The 9,269-nt window shown below is 32.7% G+C and overlaps 1 protein-coding gene across 3 annotated transcripts in view; it reads left to right on the top strand.

Moving 5' to 3' along the window:
- LOC137640303 (retinol-binding protein pinta-like) overlaps window positions 1-9,269 on the top strand; it is a 112,192-nt gene that overhangs the window by 78,507 nt on the left and 24,416 nt on the right. Inside the window, exon 1 of one of the 3 annotated variants that reach the window (XM_068372930.1) lies at window positions 2,046-2,136. The exons of the other annotated variants lie outside the window; for them this stretch is intronic. The gene's annotated coding sequence lies outside the window, so the exon portion shown is untranslated. Of the gene's footprint in view, window positions 1-2,045; window positions 2,137-9,269 lie in introns of those variants that run through there. 3 annotated transcript variants of the gene reach the window in all.

The following is a 9,269-nucleotide window of genomic DNA, read 5'->3' as shown; positions in this document are numbered from 1 at the left end:
AATACGTATCTGCAACTCATAACCTAAATACGTATTACGTATCAGTGACGCAATACCGTCTCAATACGTTATCTTTCTCAAGCGCCTCACCTACTGTACTGTTGAATCGATTCTAACAGAGATTTCATGTCGGATAATGATTAGGTATAGCAATTGGGGTTCCTTTTCTTCCATGTGGTGTTTCGAGAGGAGAGAGAGAGAGAGAGAGAGAGAGAGAGAGAGGGGGGGGGGTTGTAAATGGAATTTTAATTCAGTAAGCTGACTACATCTTACCGTACATTTTTTTCTTTAAAAGTAAGTCTGTTTATAATTTTTTTTTACGGAATGAAGAAAACATATAAACAAACAAACACACACACATAAACACACATGTACAGTGTATATATATATATATACATGTATATAATATGTGTATGTATATATATATATATATATATATGTGTGTATATATATATATATGTGTGTGTGTGCTATATATATATATATATATATAATATGGATGTATATATATATGTGTGTGTATAATATATATATATATTATATACATACATACATACATATATAATATATTATATATATATTGTAGTGTACTAAATGCACTGGATAAACTATTTCATGAAGTAAAAGCGTTTATAAGTGAAATCCCACAGTAACACATTTAATTCTGTTTCTTTTGATTTTTTAAACCATAAATGTTGAATATTATTTTAAAATATAGGCTTTCATGACATTAAATCAAACTAAAAAGCTAGTAAGAAATAAGTTTTATATAAACTTTTAACCTTGCATTTTCTCACATAGAGATTTACAGAAGTTTTATTCCAGCTGTTACCAAGTTGTGGAATGATCTTCCTAATCGGGTAGTTGAATCAGTAGAACTTCAAAAGTTCAAAGTTGGAGCAAATGTTTTTATGTTGACCAGGCTGACATGAATCTTTTTATAGTTTATATATGACATATGTTTTTGACGTTGTTAATAGCTTATATAGGACATATCTGTTTTGACGTTGTTACTGTTTTTAGAATGGTATATTGTTAATTTATTCTCATTTATTTATTTCCTTATTTCCTTTCCTCACTGGGCTATTTTTCCCTGTTGGAGCCCTTGGGCTTATAGCATCTTGCTTTTCCAACTAGGGTTGTAGCTTGGCTAGTATAATAATAATAATAATAATAATCTGTACTGCATACAGACCAGACAGATACCAGAACAGGCAGTTCTTTCAGAAGCGGTAGCCATGACACCACAAAAACAAATGAAACTCGGTTGCATGTTATTTGGATCGGAATGCCATGCCCAAAATAGAGGTTTACCAGCTTTAGAAGGAATATCAAATCGTGTCACGTTGAATTCCCGTAAAGATTTGGTGAAATTTATTGGACTTTGCTACCCTGACAATCTGTCAGAGAGATTCTTTTTCAGATCTGTGTTCGATGTCTGGTTTTCAAGCCTCTTTTGTATATTGGTTCTTTGAGTTTATTTCTAATTTTGGCTGATTATTTTCTCATCGAATACCAAATAATTCATGTAACTATAATAATGTAAGAAAGCAACTATTAATAACGGTGTTACTATTTTGATTTTTATAACAAGCACCGTCACACCAACTGTATTTTGTCCTCAGTGGTTTATTCAAAATTTCTATCTCAGGCAATATTGTTCCCCTTAAAGAAAGTCATATATTTATATATATATATATATATATATATACACACACAGCAAACCTACGGGCTGCCATCGCAAGAGCCCGTGTTCCACGTAAGGTGGGACAATCGTAACAAGATAGAACAGAGGACCCCATAAACTCTCTAGCGGTAGTATCTCAACGGATGGCAATGCCCTGGCCAACCTACTACCTTTGAGCGAAGAATTGTTTGGTAATCTAAAGTTTTGTCAGATGTAATAATTAGGTACACACGAATGATGAATTAAGTCCTTGTTCTGTTAACTGATAAGAGATACAAAAATATTTGACGAGACGTGGCCGCTCTAATCAGCTGGTAGAGAATGAAAATGAATAAGATTCTCTAGCGAAATGACAGAAATAGCGCCTCAATCAGTTGCCTGTTGCAGTGGAGTGCAGTGATCACCAAGGAGTTTAGTGTTTAGAAACATACATTTTCGGTCCATTAAAGGTATCTACAGTTTTTGCAAAGGTATGGGATATATTTTGATGACCAGCCTGCATTCACTCAGATCGTAATTATGCCAAGTTAGGCTACGTTAGACTGGTTTCGTTCGTTATACTTCGTTCTACCGTATTATCTGGTATCTCCCCTATATATAAAGAACAACTGTCAGGATATATATATATATATATATATACATTATATATATACATATATATACAGTATATATATACACACAATATATATATATATATATATCTATATATATATATACAGTATATATATATATATATATATATAAATATATATATATATATATATTTGTGTGTGTGTGTGTGTGTATGTGTGTGTGTGTGGACACGAGTCATGGTATGACAATGAAACAACCTCCAATAGATTTAGTAGATTTAAGAACAAAGCCCTCACAAGGATATTGGGAAGTTAAATGGCACAATGAAAGCCGTACATAATAAAATCAGGGAACATTAAACTATAGTCAATTTTTTCTAGTGAGGCAGATTTGCACCGACTCGTAGGGGTGTCCTTTTTAGCTCGGAAAAGTTTCCTGATCGCTGATTGGTTGGACAAGATAATTCTCACCAATCAGCGATCAGGAAACTTTTCCGAGCTAAAAGGGCACCGCTGCGAGTCGGTGCAAACCTACCTCACTAAAACAAATTGACTATAGGATTGCTATATCAAGATCAGGGCAGATGGTTTAATAATAATAAGCTAATGAACAGACGACTGATATTGACTGATAAGAGAAGGAAAAAATTAAATTTCAGGTACTCAAAAAATTGATAAAGGAGTCGGCAATCTGAAGTAGGTTGTTGCTCTTTCTGAAATGACAAGCTAAGATGAATTACAGCGAAGAAATGATAGTAGGGAATTACAAATTATTATTATTATTATTATTATTATTATTATTATTATTATTATTATTATTATTATGATGATGATGATGATGATGATTACATTATTATTATTATTATTATTATTATTATTATTATTATTATTATTTGCTAAGTTACAACCGTAGTTGGAAAAGTAGGATGCTATAAGCCCAAGGGCCCCAACAGGGAAAATAGCTCAGTAAGGAAATGAAATTAGTAAATATACAACAAGAGAAGTTTAAGATTAATATCAAAATAAATCTTTCATATATAAACTATACAAACTTCAAAATAACAAGAAGAGATATAAGATAAAATAATGAGCCCAAGTGTACCCTCAAGCAAGAGAACTCTACCCCAAGACAGTGAAAGGCCATGGCACAGAGGCTATGGCACTACCCAAAACTAGAGAACAATGGTTTGATTTTGAAGTGTCCTCCTAGAAGAGCTGCTTACGATAGCTAAAGAGTTTCTTCTACCCTTACCAAGAGGAAACTAGCCACTGAACAACTACAGTGCAGTAGTTAACCTTAGATAGAGGGGAGAGGGGGGGTAGTCATACACTGGTGAGAAGGGGCTGCATGTATGTGTATATCTATACAAATATTCAGCCATCTTTTTGCCGGGTCGCGTACACTAGTAACTAATAATGAATTACTATACATTATGAAAAATAAATACTGAAAATCCTATACTGTATTTGAAAAATCTTTTCTGTGAATCCACAAAAACGAACTAAAAGTAAAAATTTCTTATTTCCAATTAATGATTACAATAATGGCTGTTGTTACTGTTCTTTAAATATTTTATTTTTGTTTATTCCTCTCTTATAGTTTATTCATTTCCTTGTTTCCCTTCCTCACTAGGCTATTTTTCCCTGTTGGAGCCTTTGGGCTTATAGAATCTTGCTTTCCCAACAAGGGTTTTAGTCTAGCTTGTAATAATAATAATAATAATAATAATAATAATAATAATAATAATATGCAACTCTTCTTCACTCAAGCGGTAACTACTGCACTGTAATTGTTCAGTGGCTACTTTCCTCTTGGTAAGGGTAGAAGAAACTCTTTAGCTATGTTAAGCAGCTCTTCTAGGAGAAGGACACTCCAAAATCAAACCAATGTTCTCTAGTCTTTGGCAATGCCATAGCCTCTGTACCATGGTTTTCCAATGTCTTGGGTTAGAGTTCTCTTGCTTGAGGGTACACTTGGGCACACTATTCTATCTAATTTCTCTTTCTCTTGTTTTGTTAAAGTTTCTATATTTTATATAGGAAATGTTAATTTTAATATTACTGTTAAAATATTTAATTTTTCCTTATTTCCTTTCCTCACTGGGCTATTGCTCCCTGTTGGAGCCTTTGGGCTTATAGAATCTTGCTTTTCCAACTATGGTTTTAGTCTAGCTTGTAATAATAATAATAATAATAATAATAATAATAATAATACTGTCCAGTGACATACTCTAAGGTCATACAACCCCCATTTCACCCACCCCTCTATATTCAAATTGTTGATTTCAAATAATAATAATAATAATAATAATAATAATAATAATACTTTCCAGTAACAAACTCTAAGGTCATACAACCCCGCTTTCTCAACCGGTCCATAACTCAAGTATTGATTTTACTTTAGACAAGCACTGGTTATACCTTCGTGTTAAAGATAAATCAAAGTTGATTACTTAAGTAAAAAATATTCTGGAGTAATAGAAAAATCTTACCACGTGTAAGAATTGATTTTGGGTTTCTAGTTGTTTTGGGGTGATACGTGTCGTATGAATTATTCAGTAATATTTAATGTGGTTTGTTTATATATGCACTTACATACAATTACACACACACACATACACACACACACACACACACACACACACACACATATATATATATATATATATATATATATATATATATATATATATATATATATACATATGCCGAGAGTATACTATACAGTATATATAAATATTTATGCATATATATTGTATGTAGGCCTATGTGTTAAAATATATATATATATATATATATATATATATATATATATATATATATATATATACAGTATATATTCAATAAATAAATCATTAATAAAACCAATTCTATCACTCTAGGTGAATATTATGAAAATATTATAGATGATAAAAAGAAATTAGACGCCTAGTTCCATTGTGTCTAATCAACAGTCATTGTTATATTGTTTTACAATCATTATTTGGGAGGCAATTGACCCTGCCAAGAAAGACAATGGACAATGCGTTCAAGCAAACAAAATCTAACATGTGGACAAAATGTGCCCAAAGGTGTAACTCAATGAACAAAATGAACATTGAATAAGTTCAAGGGGTCAACTACTCCACTGTAATTGTTCAGTGGCTACTTGCCTACTTGGTAAGGGTAGAAGAGACTTTAGCTATGGTAAGCAGCTCTTCTAGGAGAAGGGCACTCCCAACTCAAACCATTGTCCTCTAGTCTTGGGTAGTGCCATAGCCTCAGTACCATGATTTTCCACTGTCTTGGGTAAGAGTTCTCTTGTTTGAGGGTATATTTGCCTTTTCCAACTAGGGTTGTAGCTTAGAAAGTAATAATAATAATAGTCTTGGGTGGTGCTATAGCCTCTGAACAATGGTATTCCACTGTTTTGGGTTAGAGTTCTCTTGCTTGAGGGTACAATCAGGCACACAATTATATCTGTCTCCTTATTTACTTGCCTCACTGGTATATTTTCCATGTTAGAGCCCTTGGGTTTAAAGCATCTTACTTTTCCAACTAGAGCTGTAGCTTAGCAAGTAATAATAATAATAGTCTTGGGTAGTGCCATAGCCTCTGTACCATAGTTTTTCACTGTCTTAGGGTAGAGTTTTCTTGCTTGGGGGTACACTCAGGCACACTATTCTATCAGTCTCCTTATTTCCTTTCCTCACTGAAATATTTTCCACGTTAGACCCCTTGGGCTTAAAGTATCTTGCTTTTCCAACTAGGGATGTAGCTTAGCAAGTAATAACAACAACAATAATAATAATAGTTTTGGGTAGTGCTATAGCCTCTGAACAATGGTCTTCCACTGTTTTTGGTTAGAGTTCTCTTGCTTGAGGGTATATTCGGGTACACTATTCTACCAGTCTCCTTATTTCCTTTCTTCACTGGTATATTGCATCTTGCTTTTCCAACTAGAGCTGTAGCTTAGCAAGCAATGATAATATGAAAATAAAAATACATTGAATAAACCCATACATAAAATGTACCACTAAAATAAGCGTGTTATATTGCTCAACGTTGAATGATGACGTATTTTACCTATTAGGCCTATGTCATTTTCTTAAGCATGGACCTTAATCTAAAAGAACAGAAATCGATAGCTTGACCTACTTCTTCTACAAGGTCAGAAAAAATGCTGACATTCGCACGAATCGGTGTTGATTAGGTTTCTCATATTTCCGTTGATATATTCGTCCCATTATACTTTGTTCCTTTCTTTACATTTTTACATTCATGCTGTGAAGTCGAGTTAGATATGCAAGATCATTTTAATGCAATTTAGCTTTATATATATGTATATATATATATATATATATATATATATATATATATATATATATATATATATATATATATATATATATTTGTGTGTATATATATACATATTTATGTGTGCATATATATATATATATATATATATATATGTATGTATGTATATATATTAATTCTATCTATCTATATATATATATATATATATATATATATATATATATATATATATATATATATATATATATTATTTCTTATATACTTCATTTCCTTTCCTCGCTGGGCTATTTTTCACCATTGGCACCCTTGAGTGCTTATCAGACTAGGGTTGTAGCTAATAATAATAATAATAATAATAATAATAATAATAATAATTCGAATCTACTCTCTTACATAACAAGTGTTAACAATAAACTGATTGCAAGCAGTGGTTGTATAACTATACCTTATCTCTTTCTCCCAACCGACTTCTGCCACCCCCCCCCCTTTCCCGGTCGTCAACCCCCCCCCCCCCCCGCCTCCCGGTCGTCAACAACCCCCCCCCCCCCCCCCCCACCGGTGCTATCAAGAGACTGGTCAACCGGTTCAGTACTGCGCTAACCCTGACACGAAATCGAAGGATTTTTACATATATGCAATGGTATTATTATTATTACTATTATTATTATTATTATTATCATTAATTGCTCTGCTACAACCCTAGTTGGAAAAGCAGGATGCTATAAGCCCAGGGGCTCCAACAGGGAAAATAGCCCAGTGAGGAAAGGAAACAAGAAGAAAATTAAATATTTTAAGAACAGTAACAACATTAAAATAAATATTTCCTATATAAACTATAAAAACCGTCATATACAAACTATTCTGCGTTTGTGGGAATATAAGAGCGAGATTGCGTGTCTGTATGTGAGTGTGCTTGCGTGTGAGGGCTTGCGTGCATTCAAGCGATATTCAAAGAAATACTTTAGCGTGAACCTTTTTCCTCTATTGAAATTTACGCTTATTTGAACCTTTCATTTCTTTCCCTCTTTAAATGAAAGAATTTCGTCTTTTGGTGTTTTACTTTACACTTCCTTTGACGCATTGCAGCAAGGGGGGGGGGGAGAGAGAGAGAGAGAGAGAGAGAGAGAGAGAGAGAGAGAGAGAGAGAGAGAGAGAGAGAGAATGTGTCGGCAGTATATAACTACTATAAGTTATGATGATCAAATATTTGATCTCTCTCTCTCTCTCTCTCTCTCTCTCTCTCTCTCTCTCTCTCTCTCTCTCTCTCTTCGTGTGTGAGTCAGCATTATATTATCTATTAAGTCATGACGATCAAATATCTCCTCTCTCTCTCTCTCTCTCCTCTCTCTCTCTCTCTCTCTCTCTCTCTCTCTCTCTCTCTCTCTCTCTCGTAGCCATAAAATTTAATAGTTCATAGGCGTGATTATAATGACTCTTCGAAGGGATAAACAAAATTGAATTTTAATATAAAAAAATAATATATAAAAAGAAAATAAAAGTCAATAGAATAATGATGCGACAAAAAATTCACCCGCAATTCTATGTACAGTAACATATAGCAAGCATATGATAAAAAAAAAAAAAAAATTATTACGGTATTTGTGCAGTTAACGCCTGACTATAAGCTAGTCTGAAGTCACTATTTTATATCTTACTCAGTTATGTAGGCCTACTGTTTTTATACTCATTTTTATACACCGCATTTCTGAAATTGGCTCTTTGTTTACGAATAAAGGCGTTAAACAAATTAATAAGTCAAGGCTTTTAAAGGAATATATCGTTCTTATGTCCGTTAATCTTGGGAAATTCAAATTCCAGAGCACAGGATAATAATACTATTATTTCCTTAAGTAAAAATTACAGGAAACTCAAATTCCCACTATAGGCCAAACCTGTATTTCCAAATTGCTCAGTGCAACTGAATTAAAATATGTTTATGTTAGCACGTGTGATTTTATATCTGCAATTTGCTGTTTATGTAGGCCTATATTTCTTTTCTTTACCTCTTTTATTTTCGGCCATTTTTACAATACTGTAATTTTCATATCTATACAATTTTCACTAGAGAATTATGATCGTTATACATATTTCTACCTTGTTCATGAATTAAAAATAGATATCAAAACTCAAAAAATAGTTATATAATTGAAACTGATAACCTATTTCAACAAATGGTAATAAGCGAAATATCTAATAAACTGGTCATTTTATTTCTATAGTGAAGAATATAGAATTAGAAGTTATTCACGTAATTAATTGAATAATTAATCTTCTAAATTACGATCAAAATATCACATAAAAATTAGTTATAACAACTCCAGCAAAACTCAAGACGAGTTCAACCAAATCCGAGTACATGATCAATAAAGCAGTCTGGTAGCATCTACTCGCCCGACCTCTCATACTATAAAAATGATAACAAAATACCTAGTTATCTTAGTTATCTTTAAGATAACTATAGCCTCTTATCGCAATGTAACCCGTGATGATACAGGTATTATTGCTTATTTTTGGGGTTATAAAAAAGGAAAAGGGGGTTTAAGAACTGATTTATCAGTTAAATATAATCTGACGGTGTTTCATAGTATTATTAGATTGTTGAATAAATCCCTTACGATCTAGTTTTACCTTGATTTAATTCGATATATTATCGGAACATTATAACACGATGTTGGGGCCGGGAAAGCCATTCATCGGTGAGGTTTGAATTCTGG

The sequence above is a fragment of the Palaemon carinicauda genome, chromosome 4, assembly GCF_036898095.1.
Source record: "Palaemon carinicauda isolate YSFRI2023 chromosome 4, ASM3689809v2, whole genome shotgun sequence".
NCBI lineage: Eukaryota > Metazoa > Arthropoda > Malacostraca > Decapoda > Palaemonidae > Palaemon > Palaemon carinicauda.
Note: the sequence above shows the minus strand (reverse complement) of the source record. Positions and strands in the feature narration are given on the sequence as shown.